This window comes from Canis lupus, chromosome 13 (assembly GCF_048164855.1).
Source record: "Canis lupus baileyi chromosome 13, mCanLup2.hap1, whole genome shotgun sequence".
Taxonomy (NCBI): domain Eukaryota; kingdom Metazoa; phylum Chordata; class Mammalia; order Carnivora; family Canidae; genus Canis; species Canis lupus.
In genome coordinates, this window is record NC_132850.1 from 53,950,719 (window position 1) to 53,974,343 (window position 23,625).

The window sequence follows — 23,625 nt, forward strand, 5'->3', positions numbered from 1 at the left end:
GCGCTGAGCCTAAAGCCGGAAACAGGGCTCAATCTCAGGACCCTAAGATCATGACTTGAGCTGAAATCAAGAGTCAGACACTTAAGTGACTGAGCCACGCAGCCGTCCCTCTTCCTTATGATTTTCTTAACATTTTGTTTTCTTCAGCTTACTTTATCATAGAATATGGTATACAATTGTGTCACAATATGGTGACAATATGGTATGTCACAATAGGGTGACATACAAAATATGTGTTAATTGACTGTTTTATGTTATTGGTAAGGCTTTCAGGCAGAAGTAGGCTATCAGTTAAGTTTCGGAGGAGTTGAAAGTTACATACTTAAGTGTAGATTTCAACGGAGCAGGGGTCAGTGTCTCTAACCCCTTCATTGTTCAAGGGTCAACTGCAATTTTGTTTTAACAAATGATCTGAATTTTACAATCAGGTAAATAGTCCCAAATGTTAATGTGGTTTTGTTTCTGTGGTATATATTGTACCAATTATATTGGCTTTTCTTCTTACTTTTTTTTTTTTTTTAACCCATAGCATTCTTCTTATTCTATACATTATTCAAGAAAGCTTTATTTCGATAAACCTGGTATATAGACCTTTTGTTTGCCCATCAGCAGAAACATAAGGAACCAGTATATCTCGAAGAGACCTTGATATGTTATTAGAGTTTTCTCCTCTCCCTCTTTCCCAACCTTTTCTTGCCTGTTCCTTTGCACTTATTTGCATCTGAATCTCTAGCAATGTTAAACAATATTATTCTTTTGGTCAATACATGAGAGGAGAATTGATCACTGTTAACTTCTGGTTACTTTCATTTTTTTCCATTCTAAAATAAGTAAGTTGATGATCTCCAAATTTCTTCTTTCTTTCATTCCTTCCCTAGCTTTATGCCTTTCTTCTCCTTCTTACCCTTCCTTTCCTTCTCACTCCCCTTTTCTCTCCCTCGTGCCCTCCCTCCCCATTTCTCTTTCTGTTTTTCTCTTTTCCCTTAATTATCACACTGAGCAACATCATAATATTATTGTTCTATAGTCATGATACACTTAAAAGAAATTCTGTGTGACCAATTACTCATTTCCTCCTAATTGCTAGCCTTTTAATTTCTGGCATGGAATACTGGTAATGTGTTTGCAACTGAGGAAATCAGAGGGATTTTAGAGATTTTAGGTAATCTACACCATCATACAAACTCATTTTTAAAATAATTTTTTTAATTCAATTAATTAATTAATATATAGTGTATTATTGGTTTCTATAATACAAACATATTCATATTATTTCATCAGTTTTATATAACACCCACTGCTCATCCTTAATGTCCATCACCCAGTTACCCCATCCCCCAATTCCTTCCCCTCCAGCAGCTCAGTTTGTTTCCTATCATTAAATGTCTCTTATGGTTTGTCTCTCTCTCTGATTTCATCTTGTTTTAATTTTTCCTCTCTTTCCCTATGATCCTCTGGTTTGTTTCTTAAATTCTACATATGAGTAAGACCATATAATAATTCTTATGCTGATCTAGAGGTTTAGAGGTGTTGAGTTCATATATGATGTGTCACATGTCTTTTATGTCAAACAGCTAAAAGAATAACACCAAAGTTGCAATCAAATTTCATAGTAGATTTTGAGTTAGTCTGCTTTAGTTGAATTGTTGTATAATATTTTATATAATTATGTGGACTTTTCTGTAGCATTGAACATTTGCAGAAAATAAGAATGTAATTTGTTCCTGTGCTGCCAAAAATTGCAAAATTCCTGTCATAAAAGAGACCTCAGCACTTTTGTGAAAATCTTAGCCATTTACAAGTCAATAGGATGTGGAAATTGATAGCAGCTGACAGGCATGGTTTGTGTGATGGGAGGTTTCAGTAATAGGTTTTTTAATGGCAGTTCTTCACAGAATAGGGACAATGTAAATCTGACTTATTTTTTAATTTAAATGTGAGTTACTGAGAAATAGTTGGGATGTAAAAGTGAATATGATGCTAAATAATTATTTACTCTTTGAAATCCAACTTCACTTCTTACCTTCTTGTTTTTTTCTTTTTAGACTTTATTCTCTCAATAATACCCCAAAATGTCCAGTGCTCTTGGACACACACCTTAGGATAAGGCTCATATTTGGGAGCTAGTTAAGAAAGAAATATTCAAAAGTAAGACCCAACAAAGGATACTGTGCCATGTATTGAGGACCTGTAAGTCAAGGCTGTGGGGGGGGGGGGGTCTTGTGTTTGACAGTAAGATGTGGTCAGGAAAATGTGAGAGGTTAAATAGCTCTGGGAGAGGTAAGGTGAGGACATGACTGTTTATATCTGTAAGTTTGGGCTACTTAATATTATGTTACCTTGGATTGGACAAAATCTGGTCAACAGCTCCATGAAACACCCTCGGTTATGCTCTCCTTGCTTACAACTTTTGATTTTAGCTTTCCCCTTCCTTAATCAAGAATCCATTTCCATAGAAACACAAATAGAAAGAGCATCATGAAAGCAATTTGTCTGCTTCTGCCTCTATTTAAATGGAAATGGAATTTACAGGAGTTGAAAAAAAAGAAAGAGCTTTAATAAGTAATATTTTTAAATGCATCCTTCAAATTTAACCCTCTCAACTTACAAGGTAGTTACTGGTGGCTGAAAATTTGAAGCACAACAAGGCAATTTTGTACCTGGAACAAATTAAGGCCTGCACTTAAGCTAACATAGACTTCTGACCTTGAAATGCATGCTGATCTCAGCTGTTGCTGCAAAATCTGTTACCTTTTCTATCTTAGGGGCATTTCTTCCTTCTTCCTTCTTAGAAAGAGCACAATGGTGGGAGGGTTACCATGGAGGGAGTAACTTTGGGTTCTAAGTTTTAATTTTTTGTCTGTTTCCCAATGTCCCATAGAACTTTTCTGCTTTGAGCAATATTTTAAAATATTATATGTTTATTAATAATAATTACTCAACTCTAAATTGTTATTATACAATTATTTATTAGTAATAAATGCTATATATTTTAAATATTAACTGAGCACAAACCATAGGCAAGATATACGGTGAAAATGTAAGAACTTCACATTTTATGAGGAAATTTTCCCATTCTGGCTTGCACAGTGCTGAACAAACAAAATGTTTGTTGTTAATCAATACAGTAAAAAAATGATTTGCAATATGAAATAAGTTTGGGTCTTGTTAAAAGTCATTTAGTTCATTTTTCATTTTTAAAAAGATATTTTGTGGGGCACCTAGGTGGCTCAGTTAGTTGAGGGGCTCACTCTTGATTTCAGCTCAGGTAATGATCTCAAGGTCCTAGGATTGAGCCCTGCATAGAGCTCCACACTTAGTGGGGAGTCTGCTTGAGGATTCTCTCCTTTCTCTGCACCCTCACCCTGTTTGCATGCTTTTTTTAGATAAATAAGTAAATCGTTAAAAAAAATGTTTTTAAAGATACCTTGCTAAGCATTTGAAATTATTTCCAAGCTTTTATTTGAAATGCACCTCTTGAATATTTTTAACCTACAGAATTATAAGAATTTAATTTATAGAAAAATAAGCACAGATCAAGATTGAACATGACTTATTGCAGTAGTTCTTTTTACTTCAGTTGGATGAATCAAATAGATTGCTGACTGTAGTATTTGAAGTGTTAGCTTTGCCAGGATCCTATTTTATAGATGATGTGGGAGGAGTGGTGCGGGGAAGGAGAAATGACAGAGTCCCAGGGGGAAAACAAGTAGATTTATGGCTTTCTAATGTCATGGAGAAAGCTATTTGAAGAATAGTCAAAAAAGACATTCTTTTTTTCATCAAAAGGTAAGGTGAAAATAAAAGGATCTGTTCCCCTCTCCCCAGTAACACTCACTGAGGCAGAGAGAAGCATTTGACAAGAGAGCTGCCACCAGGCATTTGGGGGGTTGGGGGGATACATGGTAAAGGGTGAAGGAGCTGCTTCATCTTGAACTTCGCACTGCAGTCACCTGGGCAGTGGCTGGAACAGGCACCTGAATTCAATGAAAAGTTTGTTGTCATAAAGTCTCCACCTTATGAAATTGTAGCCTGAGACTGAAGGGTCTTTGAGATTTGGATTTCTTTCCTAACCCAAGGGAAGGGTCCAATCCCACACACTGCTGAGTAGGTTATAAAAGGATACAGAATACAAGAAGCCCAGATAAGAACAGGAGAATGACATTTCTGTCAGCTAAGGCCACATTTTAATCATATCTTAGAAATTTAAAATATTTAATAGAGGATCATACTATACCTGCAGCCATGTTGTGTGTATGTGTGTTTTTTTTTTTTCTTTTACAGTTGGCTATATTTATTTGTGCTTACATCAGCATTTTTACCTCAAAGTAATGTGATACAGTTTAAATGTAGGTAAATGGATGTCATTCATTAAATTCCACGTCAAGAAATGCTTTCTAGGGACACCTGGGTGGCTCAGCAGTGAGCGTCTGCCTTTGGCTCAGGGCGTGATCCCAGAGTCCTGGGGTGGAGTCCCACATCGGGCTCCCCGTGGGGAGCCTGCTTCTCTCTACCTCTCTCTCTCCTTCTCTGTGTCTCTATGAATAAATGAATAAAATATTTAAAAATGCTTTCTATATTTATCCCCAGCATTAATTTATTCCACACAGAAGGTGTTTGAAGAGGGCTAGAGCACCGCATAGTCATGGCTCTGTGCCAGAGCCTATAGCAGTGCCTGGCATTAAACAAGCACCTCATAATTGTGGAATGAATGAATAAGGTAGGTACTGGTAAGGAGAGAATCTCAAACCGGGTGGCCCTAACTGATATTTATGGACAGCATGTTGGTTTCCGCAGTGGGCATAAGAGATGAGGATGAAATCCCTTAAGGCTGTTTGGACAAGCTCTGTTGTACCTAAAGGTTTAGGGTAGAAAGAAATGTGAATTTCAGTGTCATAGACCTGCCCGTTAATTCTGTGACTTTGGTAAAGTTATTTAATCTTCCCAAGCCACATGATTTTAATTTGAAAACAGGGAACCAATTTGGTGGCTTCTTGTAAGGATTACATGACACGGTACAGTGACTGACCCACGCCAGCAGCTGATATTCAACAGTATAGTTGGAGCAAAGAATTGCGAAGTCATCCTCTTCTGATTTGTAAGCTGTGTTGGTTTCCAATGTCACAGTTTTATACTGGGGTTGCTTCATTATCAAGCAATTTAATAACACAGCTCCATTCCTCCTCCTTCGCCTCGACCCCCCGCCCCAATCTCCCCTTCAGAAGCTTTGACCAGACTCATTCCTTCCCCAGACCCACAATCTTTGCGTTTGGTTCCGAGCCCTGCTCAAGCCACTTCTCTAGTTGAAATGTCCCCCTTCTCTTCTCCGTCTAGTTGCTCACTATGTGTGATGGCTCATTTTATGCACCACCCTGACTGGCCATGGGGTGCCCAGATTAGACATTATTTCTGGGCAGGTCTGAATGAGATTAGCATTTGAATCAGTGAATTCAGCCAAACAGATTGCTCTCCCAGTTGTGTATGGGCATCATCCAATCCATTGAGGTCCTGAATAGAAAAAAAGGCAGAGGAAGGAGGAATTTACCCCCTTTCTCTGGCTTCATTGCTTGCGCTGGGACAGGTCATCTCATCTTGTCCAACTCTCAGGCTGGGATTTACACATCCTCAGCGCCCCTGGTTCTCAGGGCTTTCAGATTCTGACTGACTTACTTATACTACTGGCTTTCCAGCATCTCTGGCTTGCAGACTGAAGATCATAGGACTTCTCAGCCTACATAATTGTGTGAGCTAATCCTTCACAGCCTCCTTCTCTATTTATAAATAAAACAAATTTTTAAGGGGATCCCTGGGTGGCTCAGTGGTTTAGGCCTGCCTTTGGCCCAGGGTGTGATCCTGGACTCCCGCATCGGGGTCCCGGCATGGAGCCTGCTTCTCCCTCTGCCTGTGTCTTTGCCTCTCTCTCTCTCTCTCCATGTCTATCATAAATAAATAGATAAATAAATAAATCTTTAATTTTTTTTAAATATATAAATATGTGTGTGTGTGTGTGTGTGTGTATAACCAAACTGGCTCTGCTTCTCTGGAGAACCCTGATTAATACATCATCTTTAAGATTTACCTTGTTCGGGATGCCTGGTGGCTCAGTGGTTGAGTGTCTGTCATGCTCAAGGCATGATCCTGGGGTCCTGGGAGGTTCTGCCTGGAGCCTGCTTCTCCCTCTGCCTGTGTCTCATCCTGCCTCTTTCTCTCTGTGTCTCTTTCAGACATTCATTTATTTATGAATAAATACATTAAAAAAGAAAAGATTTACCTTGTTCATGAAGATTGTCTAACTACTTGTTAGGCAGGTACTTGTTTCACATTACTCTCTTCTGACTTTGGCTTTCTACATAGTGTTTCTTTTGCTCTGACACTTATTCCTCTGTTCTTTTTTTATTGTTCTCTATTTACTGAGTGTGTAAATATTTTGGCTCTGAGGGTGCAAACATTTTGGGTGCAAGGGCCATGGCTAGCATTTAGCACAGTGTCTGACACATAATAGGTGCTTAATAGATGAATATTTGAATTGATCAATTTGAATATATTGGTGATGTTTCTCCCTCAATATTCAGAACTGTTCAGGTCATGTAACAGGTGATCAGTATTCTGAAGAGCATACAAGAACCTCACCTCGGTTGGCCCACTTACATCAGCTGTCTGGAGCAGGTTGTGTATTTGTGACCTCTCAGACAAATTCTCTATTTTCCTTCAAACTAGAATCAGATTGCAACGTGGTTTTCCTCTACTATTTCCAGCAGATTCTGGAGTGCCTTCTTTCCGTGGGTGAATGAATTGCTCTTCAGCAAAGAGAGCTGAAGCCCCCAGGAGGAGCCATTTTTCTTCTAAAGCATTTCTCTGCCTTCGGTCATCATAGGATTAGCAGAACATATTGAAAAGATTATTTTTTATTAGCACCCTGTGGTGTCTCTATTGAGACTATCATACATAAAATGACAATAGAAACTATGAAATGCTGGCCCTTTAGGACAGAATCTATTTTATTTTATTTTATTTTATTTTATTTTATTTTATTTTACACAAAAGGCAGTATAAGGATCTGACAGCAGCAGGCAACATTTTACTTTTGTGACAAGTGCTTGCTTATCCCCAAATAGGAGTGCCCCAAAGCGTGGGGACAGCCATCCAGAGAAGCTAAAGTCATCATCTTTGAAAAAAAGATTTCTTTTCATATGTATAGTTTTTATCTGGACACTGATTATAACCCTATAGTTTGATTCCATCACATCCCACTGTGTTCTGTGACATCCGTTTTTTCCTTCTGTTCTCATCTGGACCTATTTCTCCAGTTTTAAGCTTAGATTCATTGTTGTTAAGTTTCAACACAAGGAGAACTGTCAATGCCAATTAAATGATCCAAGCAATGATCCTGATGGTATACAGGTTCAAATCCCACGTCAACTCTAGTCAATTCATAAGAACTGCCGGGTGTGCTGGATTGGGAGAAATTTACAGGTGGTCTGTGGGCCCCACAGGAAAGAATGTCATGATTAATCAGAAGTATCTGCCTTGAGAGAGGGCGGGTGTATTTATTCTCTGGAAAAACATTTTTCTCTCATGCCAAAGACTTTAGTCACTAACTATTCTGACCGAAAAGCCCATTATCTTCTTTGCATCTTACAACTTTAGGTACAGTGCACCAAATGAATAAAACTGAAAGCGAGCATCTTGTCATAAAAAACCCTCATATATCCATGTGGCAAAAAAATTGTAATATATAGAAAGTATAAGATGAATAGTGAAATTCTCCTTCCCTGTCCTTTCATATATTGACTTCTGGAACCTCTCTTTAATGCAAATGCTAACCACTCTTTGGATATCCTTCTAGAAAAATGCTGAAATAGGATTGAACTAGAAAAAAAAAATTAAGCCTATTCCAAGTTGCCAGGAGCTATGCTAACAAATAATCTGGTTCCTACTCTCAGGAGGCACACAATCTAGGTGGATAAAAATAACACTGGAAGGGGTGTGGAGGGAAGCCTTGAGGGAGCAGGGAAGCAGCCCTGAGCTGGAAGGAGTCTGAAATCACTCCAGGGGCCAAGCTGCTATGGCAACTCTGCCTTCACCTGTGGTGTACTAACTTCCCTGAGGAAAACTACACCGTTCACCTGCTTTCTGCCAGAGATGAATGATGGGAAGGCACAAGCATCTGGCACAGGAGGTAGGAAGCCAGGGAACACAGGGGCAGCTGGGGGAGGAGGAGCCATGTTACTGTGCTCCTGGCCTGAAGGGCAAGATGCCCTTGATTCCTCAGACATTTCTGCACAGTCTGTTTGGGAGTAATTACCTGTGATATGAGGCCCTCGGGTTTAAAATACATTTGTAGAGCCCCTGGAGTATTCATAGAAAACACCCTTTTAACCTTGACAGATGAGCACTCTGCAGAAGCCCCTTTCTCCCATCGTGTGGAGTTGGCCTCCTCCTTCCAGGGTCCAACTGCCAAGATTTCTGCCAGCTTCTGGTGGTGGCAGTTGTGCTCTGATTCTGGATTATTCTGAGAAGCCTTTAGGTGTTCACATGCTCAACTCTTCCTCTTCTGGGCAAGGCGCTTCCAGGCTTCACTCCTCTGAGCAGCTGCCCCATAGTGGAGGAGACAGTTGTTTAGCCAGTTGACACACAGTAGCCACGAGGATCTTCACTGGTTTTGTGACCCACAGGGGTATCATCACACGTGACTACCAGCAATAATGAGAACCGACTTTAGCCCCTTTTCAGGAAATTTTTTTCTCTTTCATTTTATTTCCACTTAACCACTGGACAGGTTTAAAGCTCTACCTTGTAACAACAGTCTCTTTAAATATAAGGAAGAGAAAACACCTTCTGTAAGTGCTTGTACAAGCCTGGTGTGGGCACATCCTTAGATTCCAAGGTGGACCTTTAACGCTGACTCAGCAAAACCCACCAGAGGAGGTTAACCTTACCTGGACTGGAAGAAATATTATTTCTAGGGCATCTGCTTCCTTGATTCATCAGGAAGAAATATCGCACAAGGCTTGAAATTTCTCTACCTCTTTGTTATCATATAACCAAAATCCTCAGAAGTTCCTCCATAGTGGTTTATGTCGAGTGGCCTGATCAGATGGAGGCCAGTGGTGCAGGTGGTGAAAGAATTCACCTAAGGCAGAACAAAGGAGATAGAAGTTTACTTCCTCATTAATTTTTAACATTTTATTTATTTATTTGAGAGAGAAAGAGCGAGGGAGTGAGCACAAGTGGGGTGAAGGGTAGGGGTAGAGGGAGAGACATAAGCAGACTCCCCGCTCAGTGGAGAGCCCGATGTGGGGCTTGATCCCAGGAGTGAGATCATGACCTGAGCCCAAGTTGGATACTTAACGGAATGAGCCACTCAGGTGCCCCAGAAGTTTATGGAATACACTACAAGGGAGCAGCTGGCAGGACAGCAGAAGAGAGACTGTCTGCCAGGAGGTGGTAGTAGGGGGCTATAGGTTGGGGATAGGGGAAGCTAGGAGCTATGGGAAGGTATGGAATTTTAGTTTTTGGGTTCCTGTGCCTGGTTGTAAGTCACCCATTGGTCAGCAGGGCCTATGGCTATTTTGAAGTGGGTCGCCCGATGGGCCTGCTTGCATTGGTCACTGTGGACCCTCTTACTTCGCTCAGCTTTCTGTTGTTCAAGTCTGTTGCCTAAAAGCGGCCTCTACAATTTAATATAAAAAGCATACAGTGTCCTCATGTTAAATTCTATTTGCTTAGATATTTTGTTAGCATAAATGTATGTTGAAGTCCTACTATGAAACTTAATCGATAGTAAGACAGAAACATTTCTTTGTCTTACAGATCTTCTACTCTGAAGCACTAGCTTAAAACCCCCATCACTAGAAAGCTCCAGGTCTGCTCGGTAAGGTGCTGTCACCTTTCTAGATAGGTGCTTTGAAAATAGAATCCCTACTGTCTCTTCTGAGTGGAGCTGGGATTTAATGGAGGTGAAGAGCAAACCTACAAGATCAAAGTCTCCTGGACCCCCACTAGAGAACACCATGCATAGAGAGAGAGGACTACAGCATAAAAGCTTAAGAAATACTTTACACTGGAATGCTTGGGTGGCTCGGATGTTGAGTGTCTGCCTTCGGCTGGGGGTGTAATCCTCCTTCCAAGAATCGAGTCCCACATTGGGTTCCCTGCGAGGAGCCTGCTTCTCCTTAAGTCTATGTCTCTGCCTCTCTCTCTGTCCCTCATGAATAAATAAAATCTTAAAAAGTGTATATTTTACACTTATCCTCAGTATTCACAGCCATCTAGGTGCAGGTTGGTGGTGTTTATATTAGTGTGGCATTCCAGAAGTATTGGACATGCATATGTTTATGGGGTCATGACTCATACATATATCCAACCCCCTTTGCATTTTATAGGCATTTCCATTTCATATATTCAAAACTGAATTCAGGGTTTTTCCTAGGTCCTCGAATATGCCATACTCTGACTTGCCTCAGGACCTTTGCACATGGTATTTTACCTCTTTATTTCCCTCTTAGCTGGTTCTCAGACACCTCTTCAGATCTCAGACTAGAGGTCATTTCCTAAGGGAGTTTCTCTCTGACTTTAATGACGAAGCTTCCTAAGGGAGTTTCTCTCTGACTTTAATGACGAAGCCGGATCATCTTTTATATATATATATAGTATGATTATTTGATTAATGTCTGCTTGCCTCAAAAAAATAGACAGTAAATACTTTGAGGGCGGGATAATATCTGCTTCAGTTCAACAAATAATATTGGCTATCCCACTGATCAATTTCTATGATTCTTTCAAATCATGGCTTTTCTATAGGGTCAATCCTGTGCTTTGCCTCTTTCTTCGAGCCTCTTTCTTCGAGCCCCCTTTGGGGTTTCTGCATAGGATGATATATGAAGCTGAGTTTAAATGGATTTCTCTTCAAGTGAATGGATCTTTGTTATTCTTTCATAAATTTATGAAAATAAAATAGCAAAATGGTGTTTAGGTGGATTGAAACTCTATTAGTTTTTCTGTAATTTTCCCAATAACCCCCACTGGCTTGTGGTCACTTTATCTGATCCAGACACATGTATATGTCTCATCCCACGATGAACCAGATAGTTCTTTATTACATCCTGCATCTTCTGCCTCATTTAGCCATCCTGCAAGCATGAAACACGGCTCAGAAATGCAGCAGAGTGGAAATGCAACTGAAGATCAATGAAAATGTACAATCATGACTATGACATGATTTAAACTGAATATATTGCTGTCAAAAGGTCACTGTATTATTTTGGTTGATGTCATTTCTATGAAATTCAGTCTTTAGCAGCATTAAAAATTTCATAAAAGAAAAACCCGCTTAGTTTCTTTTGTAAAATGAAGGCAAGAGACAGGCATGAGCCCTTGGCTTACTCAAAATATTTGTTATTACTTCTGAGTCTAGCAAAAAAGACTGTCAATTGTTATACTTCATTTCGATTAATTACATTGCTGGAGATCACTTACCTAGATCCATGTCATTTTTTTTTAAATTACATTTCAGCTACCTGTGTAATGAGGGAGAACACTTAGCATTTTTCAAACTTGTCTGAGTATTATTTGTTGAATATATAAATATGTGCTTAGTCTCTTTTCTTGAGATAAAAGACTTCTGGTAGGATTACTCACCTAGTTTATGACATCCACTCCCTGATGCTGATAGTAGCTTGATTATCAAATCAGGTCATGATGCTTGGATTATTTGGGAAATAATTTTAGAAGTCATTCAGTGGAATGATTCTACAGATAAAGAAGGATCCCAACAGAGGCATGAGGTGTCAGAGAGAGGCAGACATGAAACAGCTCTAATGATTATTCATGTGTATCTTCTGAGCAACATTTATTAAATTTGTTTTTATGTGGTTCAAAGCAGTTTGAAATTTGACCTCTCATTATTGTTTTGATTTTTATTCCCAGAGTTTATCTGTGTGCAGGGGAGTTATAATGCTGAGCTATCTGTCTGAGGGTAATCACAAGCACCTGAAGAATAAGAACACAGAATGGAAAAGACTTTGGATAATGCTCTCTCACCACTCCATCCCCTCTGCAAAGCCACGTAACTCGTTTGATGTGCTATTCACAGTACATGGATTTTTTTCAGGTCCCTTGGAGATGATGTCATAGTGTAAAGCTATAATGCACTGAGAAATAAAGGAACAATAGATTTCCATGACTTTAAAAGTTTAACTTTGGGAGGAAATAAGTGAAACAAAAGGCAGTTTGCTTACTGTCCCTCCCCAAATTTGAGTTTAGCCTCACCCTGGAAGTAAAGTTCAGATCATTCAGCTTTATAGGTCTGTAGAATGCCTGATGCAGCTATGCTCAGGGTAGTAAAAATCCTGATGAGAATCATACATTTATTCCCATTAGGGCTGATAATCCATTATTCCAGGGTTCTGAGCTTTAGGCCAATGTAGCATTGGTGATCTCTTGTTCATCTCATGTACTTTTATGTATTTCTAGTTTATCGTTTGGTCAACGAAAATTGCAAAATGATTTTTTTCTTGAAATGTATTGATGGGCATACATTTCACATATGCAGGGTTCATATGCAGAAATAGGGTCCATAAGCACAAAATTTCCTAAAGAGGTCCTTTGTGGTGAATAGTTGTTGAATCCTTGAGCCAGAACATCTGCTTACTATGGTGATGAGTGATACGAATTGTTCCTGAGATCTGGCCAGTCCAAAGGGCCACAGAGTTCTGGGCAGATTTATTTTATTGAGGGTTAGCTGCAGAAAGTTGATTGTATTTCAGACTAGACTTTGAACTTGGCCTCTGTGTCAAGAGGAAGCAAACCAAGTTGTAGCACGTAGCATCATGCACAGCTGTGCATTCTGAAGGGGTTGAGGAGCAAGGCTTAGTAGGAAATGTTGAGAAGCATTTCAGAGCCAGCATGATAGCTCTAGGGCAGCATGTCTTCTCTCATCTGGAGCTCCCACAGCTCTGCAGGTCTCCCTTAGCTGAGCCCCGTTCCTCCCCACTCCCCCTCTCCTACCTACCCCCTTGCATTATTCTGAAACCTGCCCAGGGTTTAGTGTGGCCACTTATTAATCCTTATACTGCAGCCAAAGACAGAGGTGATCAAGGGTGTCCTGGCAGACAATCAAGCTTACTTTTTATTTTATAGCTGATTGTATTAAAGAATATTGCCTTTAAGTTTAAATAGAATTAATCAAAGCATTAGACACTTGGTTGTAAAGCTGACAGGGATGCCAGTTGGAAGATCTGCCTTGGTGAAATTATGCTAAGAAACATTATATATCACCTGCAGTTTTTGAAATTTGCAATACTAAAGCCAACCATATGTAAATGAGGGCAAGTTGTATAACTTTCTCACTTAGGTTTCTTTTATTTTAATTTAAATATACAGAGAAGTAACAGAGAATCTTAAACATTTTGCTATATTTACTTTTGATTTTTTTAAATAAAAATATACCCATTAGAGATAAAGCTGAAGACCCCTTTTCCTTCCTCAAACCCAATATAATCACTTTCTTCTTAAAGATAATGACTTTCAGGAATTTATAATATATTTTTCCAGTCCATTTTAAAGTCTTTTAACTATTTTTATGGAGTATTGTTTTGAATGTATTTAACGTTTTACATGAGCTATATGTATTATTTGTTCTATTTTACCACTTGCTTTTTATGTTCTGCATATGCATTCACTCAAGGAATATTTATTTTGTGTTCAATGTTCTGTGCGCTACTGTAGATGTTAAGGCTAGAGAGTAACAAAATAATAAGAAATTAACCTGCCCTAAGTGGAGTTTATGTATTATTTGGAAAAGGACAGATAAGTAAAGTATGTTGGTCAGTGAGAATATTATGGAGAAAAAAAATAGGAAAGGGGAATATGCAGAGGGACGGCTCAGGCAGTCGGGGCAGAATGAGAGGAACCCTGAGGTCATCAAGGGAAACAGAAGCAGCAAGGTCTAGTGTTGCTTAGAAGTGAATGGCTGGGAAGCAGACTTACTTGGAATACGAAGAGCTCTGGGCCTTCCTTCTGACTGGACGAGATGGAGGTGTTGTTAAGATGGAACCATTGATGTGTATTGAACCTGGTTTATAGACATGAACCACTGTGGAGCATTCCATCATGTCACTAAAGCACATTTTATTTATTTGTTCCTTTATTGATAATAATTTTGGCTATTTTTCATCATTTATTTCTATTGTTGACAGTATTGCTCTGAAAAATCTTGTTCACTTCTGGTATTCATGTGCAAGTTTCCCTGGGCCCAGAAATGGAATGACTACCATTTTTGTCATCCACACTTTCAATTTTATATACATTGCTAAATTGTTCCTCAAAGTGTCTGTTTATGTTTTTCCAAAAACATATAGGTTAGCATACAGCACATAAAGCCATTTCTTTACAACCTTGCCCACACTAGGCATTGTCTTTGGAGCCTCGAATGGGTGCAAAATGGGGGTGCATTGCTTTAATTTGATTTCTCCCCATACTAGTGAAGTTAAGCATTTTCTCATTTATATCTTGACCATTACATTGACATTTTATGAATTAGCTTTCAAATATCTTGCCTATTTTTACACTCATGCTGTTTGTCTTCTGAATGATTTATATCAATTTCTTATACATTTTGGATACGAAGCCTTGATAATACACTCTGCATGTATCTTCTCCAAGTTTGTTCATTGTTATTTATCTTTGTCTATACTGTCCTGAACTGTACCCAGGTTTTAAATTTTAATATAATCTGGTTACTAATATTTTATTGTATAATTGGAACTTTCAATGTCTTAAGAAACTTTCAATACTCCTATGTCACAAAGATATTCCTATCTATCTACCTACTTATTGTTTAACATTCAAAGTTTGATTTACTCATTTAAGGTTGTGGTGGTGCATAGCCCAGAGCCTATTTCAAGCACTGTCTTCTGACAGCTTATAGCATAGTCTGTCCCTCAAATTAATAAAGAGCTGTTTTGCTCATGATTCAGCTCCCTCTTCAGAGATAGCCCTGTATTCAATTACTAAATTCCTGTGGAAGGTCAAAAATCCGGCTCCTGGACTCAGTTTGGGACTTCTCTAAAAGGCCAGTCCCCCCCTTCCAAGCTCGTTGCGGGACTGACTGATTAAATTCTCTGCAGCAGTGCATCACAATTTAACTTCTCTACCTGCCCAAATTTGTTTCCTTTCCTCGTTATCCAATTTATTCACCTTATTATTCAGATCATGCTAGTTTCCATCTCGGAGTCTGTCTAGAAAACCTGACCTGTGACAATGGGCACAACTAGTGGTCCTAGAAAACAGATTCAAAAGTGGATTTTGGAGCTGAATCATCCATCACCTGGCTGGCAATGATGACTTATGCCATAGATGAAATAATGACAAACCCTGGCATGCAGTAAACCTTTTAAAGGTTTAAACTTTAAACTTTTAAAACTTTTAAAACTTTCACTGGGGGGAAGGGGAACTGAGGCTGGAAGAAAATACATTGGTGGGTACAACCTTTCAAGTAATTGAGAGATTCAGGAGAAGCAGTAAGGATTTACAAGGATTTGGGACTTGGATGGTGTTGAGTTTAGCTAAACCACTCCACAATAATGCCGCCCTCACGCAGAGGAGCCTTGAATTTGAACTGACAGGGGCTTCTGCTGTGTGCTCAAGCCTTAGCTAGTAGCCCACAGAGGCACAAGTAAATGTAAATTTGTGATATGACTCCTGTCAACTATCCTTGTGATAGCATTCCGCTGCCGCCTAGGGCCTTCCGCCTTGCACCCCTTAGATAAGATCCCTATGGAACTTACCAAACCCCTGCTCCTTTTGGTTTGAACTGGCTAACCCACCGTTAGTTCAGGAACCCCAAAGTGCTCCACTGGCGGACCCTAAGAAAGCCATGTGTCCAAATCCTGACACTGTGTTCTTTCTGCCTGTACCCTGCCTTGACCTCCCCGGGGCCCATTACCTCTTCTAGGACCTGTGAATAATAAACTTCTCTCTTTAATTTTTCTTTGTGGTCTTTTGTTGAAGGGTGGCTCATCATCCCAACACCACCCCCCACTCTACTTAACAAATGTTAATTTAAAAAAATCACAACAGATCACTGTTCCTTAGGGTTATTGATAAATAGAAAAAGACTAAGGAAAGCTGAAGACCTTTAATCACCAATGTAAGCCTTTGTGATAGCCAGAGGATGCCTTGGGCAGTATATAGGAGATTCTCAGCTTTTGCAGCTGGAGGTTAGAAAAAGCTAAAGATTAGGCCCCTAGTTTAATGATAGTGGAGCTCTAAAGAAAGCTGAAATCTCAGTCCTGGGAAATCTACTACACCAAGTTCAGGGCAGCAGTTGAGGAGTGGGATTCTAAGATTTCAGTTAATGCATTCAAAAATCTTGAATCCCTAGATTCTCCTAAATGTTCTAAACCTGAAGAAGTGGCCCACTCTTTGCTGAGAGTCTAGTGCTCCTTGTTTATATTAAGGTCACGCAGACGCCTCTGCATTGGTGACAACAATCACCCTCCTTAAGATCTCCCTGGTTCCCTACCCCTTTGAACTTCATCACTTGCTAGAGTTAAGTCAGAGCAGGACCTAGCAGGGAAGTACTGCGCCTGCTAAGGAGAGAATTGGACTATACCTCAGACAAACCACAGGACCTACTCAATATATTTTAGCAGGAGATGAGAGAGTTTGTCTGATAACATCTTGAGAGTTCTAGATGAAAGAAGATGGAGAACAAAGTTGGATAAGGGAGACTTTAGTGATATGGGACTGGTTTTCTATGATAAAACTTTAATACTCTGACAAGGGCTTCAAGAGTCAGTACTAACAGACTGCTTAGATTATAAGCAGAAAGAGTTGAGGTTCCCCAGAAGAACAAAGATAGATGTAGCTTTCTCGACATAAAGAAAAGTCATTTTGGGCTCCCAGCCATCTTGTGAAGAATTTAAGGACAAACAGCTGCTATCAGGCCAGGAGATAATCTAATCATATTTACAAGTGAAGCTTGACCTGATGCATATTTGCGAGTTTTCTCTGCAGGATCTAAACCCCTTTGAGCCCTCAGATACTCTACCAACTGGAGCCAGAGAATTGATGACGCTCTCCCTTGCCAGCCCCCTGACTTTGACCTGGACTGAGCCACCCTAAGGTGACCTCTGCACCAGTTCTGTGCTATATTTCCCATTGTACAAGCTCTTTCATGAATATTCATGATCCCTTAACTTAAAATTTCCCCAATTTTGTGTTCAGGGAGACACTGCTTTGGGAAAGATCCCTGGTGTTCTCCTTTACTTGTTGCAAGTAAACCCTTCCTTTTCCCATTTTCTGGCTTGGTGATCTCTTTTGACTCAGCACCCACCAAGAGTGGAACACAGTTTCAGATAACAAGACGGGTCTTGAAAACTTAGAAAAGGTGAGGTACTGCATCAGGTGAAGCAGAATGCCAGATCCACTGGAGGCAGTGGAAGACAAGATAAGAAAAGAGGTGAGCACGCTAAGGAGAATGTACTATACATAGCTGGAAAACCCATCAGCAACTATATTCTATAGTAGGGTCCAGAGTACACTCTATTTATGGAAGCAATAAAGCATACACTTGTAGGAGGGGCCAAAGTAATATTGGGAAGCCCACTGGCAATGTCCTCTGTAGACCATGGCTGATGGTAAGACTGAGCTCTTTGACAGCAAAGGAGATTTTATGATCCTAAAGTAACGACAGGTCAGGTGCTCAAACTTTAGAAGAAAGATGGAACAATTATAATGAATAAGTGTTATAATATTTGTATTGTCTGATTATTACCATCAGAGCATATGCCTCATGTAATAGTCACTAAACAACCATGTAGACAAAATGACATAGTCATTTTTTTTGTTAGGGCATACCTTAGAACTCACTCAATGGAAGCAAAACTGGAATTATCATTATGATAGGGATAGATAATATGCATAGGCCCCAAAATATGGACTTTCTCTCACCCAGGCTGACTAAACTAATGCTATCAAGTGTCCAACTTGTCAATAGTGGAAATCAACAAAGGGCGAGCTCTCAGTGTGGAACCATCTTTCTAGGAAACCAACCAGCTTTGGTAATGGGTTGATTATATTAGACTTTTTCCAACCTGAAGGGGTAGTAATTCATCTTAAAGGGAATTGACTTGTTTTGCCTTTCCTGCTTATAGGACTTCAAGCACCATTACCTAAAGACTTATTTTTAGTTATTTTTATTTTTTTTAAGACTTATAGACTATTTCAGTCACTGACAGATATTCTGCATACAATTGCTTCAAACTAAGGGACTAACTTTATAACAAAGGAGGTGCAGCAATAGACATGTGACCATAAGATCCCGTGGTCCTGATGAGTTTTCATAGCTGTATCCCTCCATAGGAATTATCCTTAGCCAAAAGGTGCTGCTCCCCAAAAGGTTCCTCCTCATCCTGGGGGCAGGCTGTTTTGCAGTTCAGGATGTCTCTGAAGACCCTTCATAGGTCCAAAGCTCCCAATGCAGTTAGGGGAAACCTCTGTTGCAACTGAATTAAAGTTCAATTTCTCTCTCTGTCTGCTTCTGTTTCTCTCACTCCCATGAACCCTCCCTAGTTACCCTGTGGCACGCAAATTTAGAAGTTGTTTCCTGCAGAAACTGACCCACAAGATCTTCATTTAGCATTTATTTTTATGTGCTGCATTATGAGGATCTGTTATTTTATTCCTTACAGAAAGCTTAGTGCTCTAAATGTATTTACTGAAAAACTCATCAAAAGATCGAAAGGCCCACAGATACGTAATGCCAGTACTACTGCACATCAAGTTGTGTATATATGCCTTTCCCTTGCCTTTTCTATTCTATTGATCTATTTGTTTACTTCTGTATTAATATCACATAATCTTATTTATTTATATATATATTTAAAGATTTTATTTATTTATTAATGATAGACCCAGAGATAGAGAGACAGAGGCAGAGACGCAGGCAGAGGGAGAAGCAGGCTCCCTGCGGGGAGCCTGATGTGGGACCCGATCCCAGGACTTTGGGATCACGCCCTGAGCCGAAGGCAGATGCACAACTGCTGAGCCACCCAGGCATCCCAATGTCACATAATTTTAATTCCTACATAATTATAATAAATATTATTATCTGTTAGGGCAAATCTCCTGCCCTTACTCATTTATTTTAGATTTATCTTGTATAATATGTCATTATTATGCCACATGAAATTTTAAACTCTGGTTTCAAGTTTGTGAAAACACTGTTTGGATTTAAATTAAGAATAAATGGAATTTACAAATTAATATGTTAAAAATTGACAGTTTTTCCACATTGAATCTTCTCATCTATTAACATGTTCTAAATATATAGACTTACAGTTTCCTTTTATGTCCTCCCTTTGATTCTTCATGTCTTTTCTGATATTCCTACTTACTTTAGTGTTGCTCTTTGTTAATAGTGCCATTTCTTTTCCTTTCTTTCTGGATTTTTTGTCCTCCCTTAAGAATTCTGCCCAAGATCTTCACTCTGGCAGTTTACCTTTTGAAGGTATGCATAAGGGACTTATCTAACAATTCTATATTTCTAGATATCCTTTTTTTGACCTAGTGAAGAACAAATACTGGGGGATAGTCTGGTTCATTGCAGGCTGGCAGAGTGGTGAGATATAAAAGGTAATATGAGTTAGACTCACAGAGCATGAAATGCCACATCACTAAGCATTTTTCAGCAGCTGTACTGAATGAAAAAAAATTACATTACCTTGCATCCATCTTGGTTCTTGAATATTTTGCTGTATTGATTTAATAGTGGCCCATCTTTGATTTTGTAAAAGGAAATTGCTGAGCAAAGAAAACTTACATAAAACCAGATAGGTGTCACCTGCAGTGAAATGAAAGATTTCTTCAGAGATCCTAGGTTCTGTGTAATTTTAGAGAAGCTGATATTGTTTAGAATTGATGTGTGTGGAGAAAGCCACTCCCTACCACTCTTTTTGATTTGGTGTTGAAATCTTTCAAAGAGTGAAGATTAGCACGTTAAACAGCTGAGCAGGATTTAGTGGTGGATAATACAAGAAGTGAAAAGATCATTTTTTCCTTACTATTGTAGAATTAACACATATGGTTTAGATTCTGATTAAAAATATCATATGTAGAAGGAAATCTTTTTTTTTTTTTTTTTTTTTTTTTTTTTTTGTAGAAGGAAATCTTGAGTCAGATTTGTGCCGACTTGGAAAATATTTTGTCATCTTCCTTGAGGTGAGGAAGAAGTCGGAGGCTTTGAAATACATACATGGCTGTATAAATCCTGTCTTAAAAGTTATTTGGAATTTTACTTTTGGTTATGATGGAGTATTAAGTTTTATACTTATCTTACTATCAAAAATGACTAAAAAACTAGGCACTATAAGTAACAGCTGTTTTCAGACATGGAGCCAATGTCAGTTAAAGACTGTGATCTCCAGAAAGGGAAAAAAAAGATTAACCTTATCATTTTATTTTCTGAGATTTCTTCTTGGAAGAAATTACTGGTCAGTAGCACAAATAAGGAAATCAATAGTCTTGCTGAGTTGAAGAGACAAGGATAGGAATTCAAGGATTTTGAGGCGAGCTACATTTTAAAGGGATGAATACTATAGAGGAAGGATCTATGCTGAGAAAAACCTTAAGAAATGTATACAGAAATTCCATTAAATCTTTGGATTGATACCATTTTGCACATGCATAGGGCATGAAGCCAGGTGAAGAAATCCTAAGGAAAGAATAATTATCAAGGAAATATTAATCTATTTTCAGAGCTTATACATGATTGGAAATTAAGTTTCTACTCTGCAGAATAGAGAAAACTGACTGAATACACAGGGAATTAAGTAAAGACTACAGATGGTCACCCCTTAGTCATGGGCTAAATGGGATCTAGAGAAAAGACTATTCTGGTACCATCCTTAAATGTAATTAATAGCAAACCTCAAAAAAGCAAAAGGAGAGTTAAATAACTTAACTACCTGCCTGGAACAAAGCCCAACATTTTTTAAGGAAATACAGTTTTATCAAGCATTCAAAAATGTAAGAAAATACAATGTCTACCATACAAACAAAAATTTCTAGATATGCAAAGAACTAAGAAAACATGACCAATAAACAAGTGAAAAATTTTTTTTCAGTAGAAATGGTATTTGAGCTACAAAGATGATGCAATTAGCAAAGACTTCCAAACAGCCATTATAAATGTATTCTATGCACTTAAGAATTTAAAGGAAAACAACACGACAAGAGGAGATATGAAAGATATATAGAAGATTCAACAGTAACTCTAGTGATCAAAAATGTCCTATCTAAAATGAAAAATTTTGATGGCTTAATTAGAGATTTAGAACAACTTTATTTTCTTAAGTTCTCAAAGTTTGAAGTTCAAGATCAAGGTCTAATAAGGATGTTTTCTGAGATCCCTCTTCCTGGTTTGTTAGATGGTCCCCTTCCTGTAGGTGTCCTCACATGGCCTTTTCTCCACACATTTCAGGAGAGAGGAGAGAGATTGCTGGTATCTCTTCTTCTTGAAAGGATTAGGGCCTTACCCTTATGATCTCATTTAACTTTAATTATCTCATTGAAGGTCCTATCTCCACATACAGTCACATTGGAGGTTAGGGCTTCAACATATGAATTTGAGAGGATGGTGGACACAATTCAGTCCATAACAAGTGGGTATCTGGAGAGAGAATATTAAGGATACAATAGGTGTTTGGAGCATTTTGATACTTAAAGTAGATTTCTTAGATATTAATTGTGAAGGGAGAAGAGGCTGTCAGCTATATATAGTAACCTAGTAGATCTATAGCATACTCATAACTGTATGCCATTTGTCTTCTATTTGGAACAAAAATTAAGGTGAATTAAAGATAATTTCAGACTAACAAATATTAAATGGAGTATTTATTCTCAACTGATTTGCACTATGTTAAAGAATATTCTTTTAGAGTGAGTTAAAACTTGGTTGTACCAAAGAAATGTATTTCAATGGAAATAGTAACCAAGGAAAAACATAATGACATATTTTTAAATATTAAAAAATTAATTTTAAAAATTCATAGTTTAAAATATTTTTAAAGAAATAACTAGTCAGTGCAAAAATATTAACATTTTATTGTGGAGTTCATAAGGTATATACATATCTGCAAATAAAATGCATGGCCATAAGAGTAGGATGAGGAAACTGAAAACATGTAACTGTAAAGGCATTACACATTATTAGTTTAAAATTATTTAATGGTAGACTATGATAAGTCTTTATATAGTAACATTAGATCAGACATTAAAAGACAAAAAAAGAGGTAGAATGAATAAGCTGATAACTGTAATAAAATGGTATAGTAAAAAATATGCAATTTTAAAAATACAAAAAAAAAAAAAAAGTAAAGAAGGCACAAAGAAAAGAGATGAAACAAATAGAAGAGAAAGATGCTTTATTTTAAGGAACTGGTTTACATGACATTGGGGGCTGGGAAGCCCAAAGTCTGCAGAGCAAGCTGGCAGTCTAGAGACTGCTATTGTAGCTTGAGTCCAAAGGTAGTTTGGGGGTAGGATTCCCTCTTCTTCAAGAGACTTCAGTGTTTTTTTTTCTTTTTTTTTTTCCTATATCCTTCAATTGATTCGATGAGGCTTAGTCACATTATAGAAAGTATTCCGTTATGCTAAAAATTGACTGATTTAAATGCTAATCTCATTTAAAAAATACCTTCACAGAGACATCTAGACTCATGTCTAATGCTTGCTTTGGCAGCACATATACTAGACTGATGTCTAGACCAGATATCTGGATGTCATGGCCTAGCCAAATTGACACATAAAATTAGTTATCCCAGATAGATTTATGCCCAAACAAAATGATAATCACATTAAAATGTAAATTGGCTGAATACCTCAAATAAAAGGAAAACTGCCAGATTTCTGGGAAAACAACCCAGCCAAATGGTATCTATAAGACACACTTAAAGAAATGGGCTTAAAAGTTGAAAGGCGAAAAAAGGTATGCCCTACAAATACTATTTATAAGAAAGTGGAAGTAACAATATTAATATCACATAAAGTCAATTTTAGAACAGTAAATATAAATATTACCAAAGATAAAGGATATTTTATAATGACAGTTTATCAAGAAGATATAATAATCCTAAATTCACCTGTACCTAAAACAAAGCATTGGTATATATGAGGCCAAAAATTGATGGGAGAAATAGATAAATGCACAAATGTCATTAAAAATATTAATACTTTTCTATCAGTGATTGACAGAGCAAATGGACAGAAAATCAGACATAGAAGATTTGAAAAGCACTATAAATCAGCCTAAATTGAAGGATAGATGAACACTTCCGGTAACATACATAATCTTGACCAATTAAACCATGGTGCTCATATCTTAATCCTATATTTTGTGATTATCAAATGTATTGTATTAGCAGTACCATGATTACAAGGCAGAGTTGTTTACTAAGAACTTAGAATTAGGGACGCCTGGGTGGCTCAGCGTTTGAGCATCTGCCTTCAGCTCAGGACATAATCCCGGGGTACCGGGATTGAGTCCCACATCAGGCTCCTTGCATGGAGCCTGCTTCTCCCTCTGCCTGTGTCTCTGCCTCTTTCTGTCCATGTCTCTCATGA

At 38.3% G+C, this 23,625-nt stretch overlaps 1 long non-coding RNA gene across 1 annotated transcript; it reads left to right on the top strand.

Moving 5' to 3' along the window:
- Positions 1-252: 252 nt before the first annotated feature.
- On the top strand, positions 253-12,188 carry LOC140602245 (uncharacterized). The gene is made up of 3 exons (XR_012005219.1): positions 253-428; positions 9,814-9,874; positions 11,929-12,188. It is a non-coding gene; the product is annotated as an uncharacterized lncRNA (long non-coding RNA).
- Positions 12,189-23,625: the final 11,437 nt, after the last annotated feature.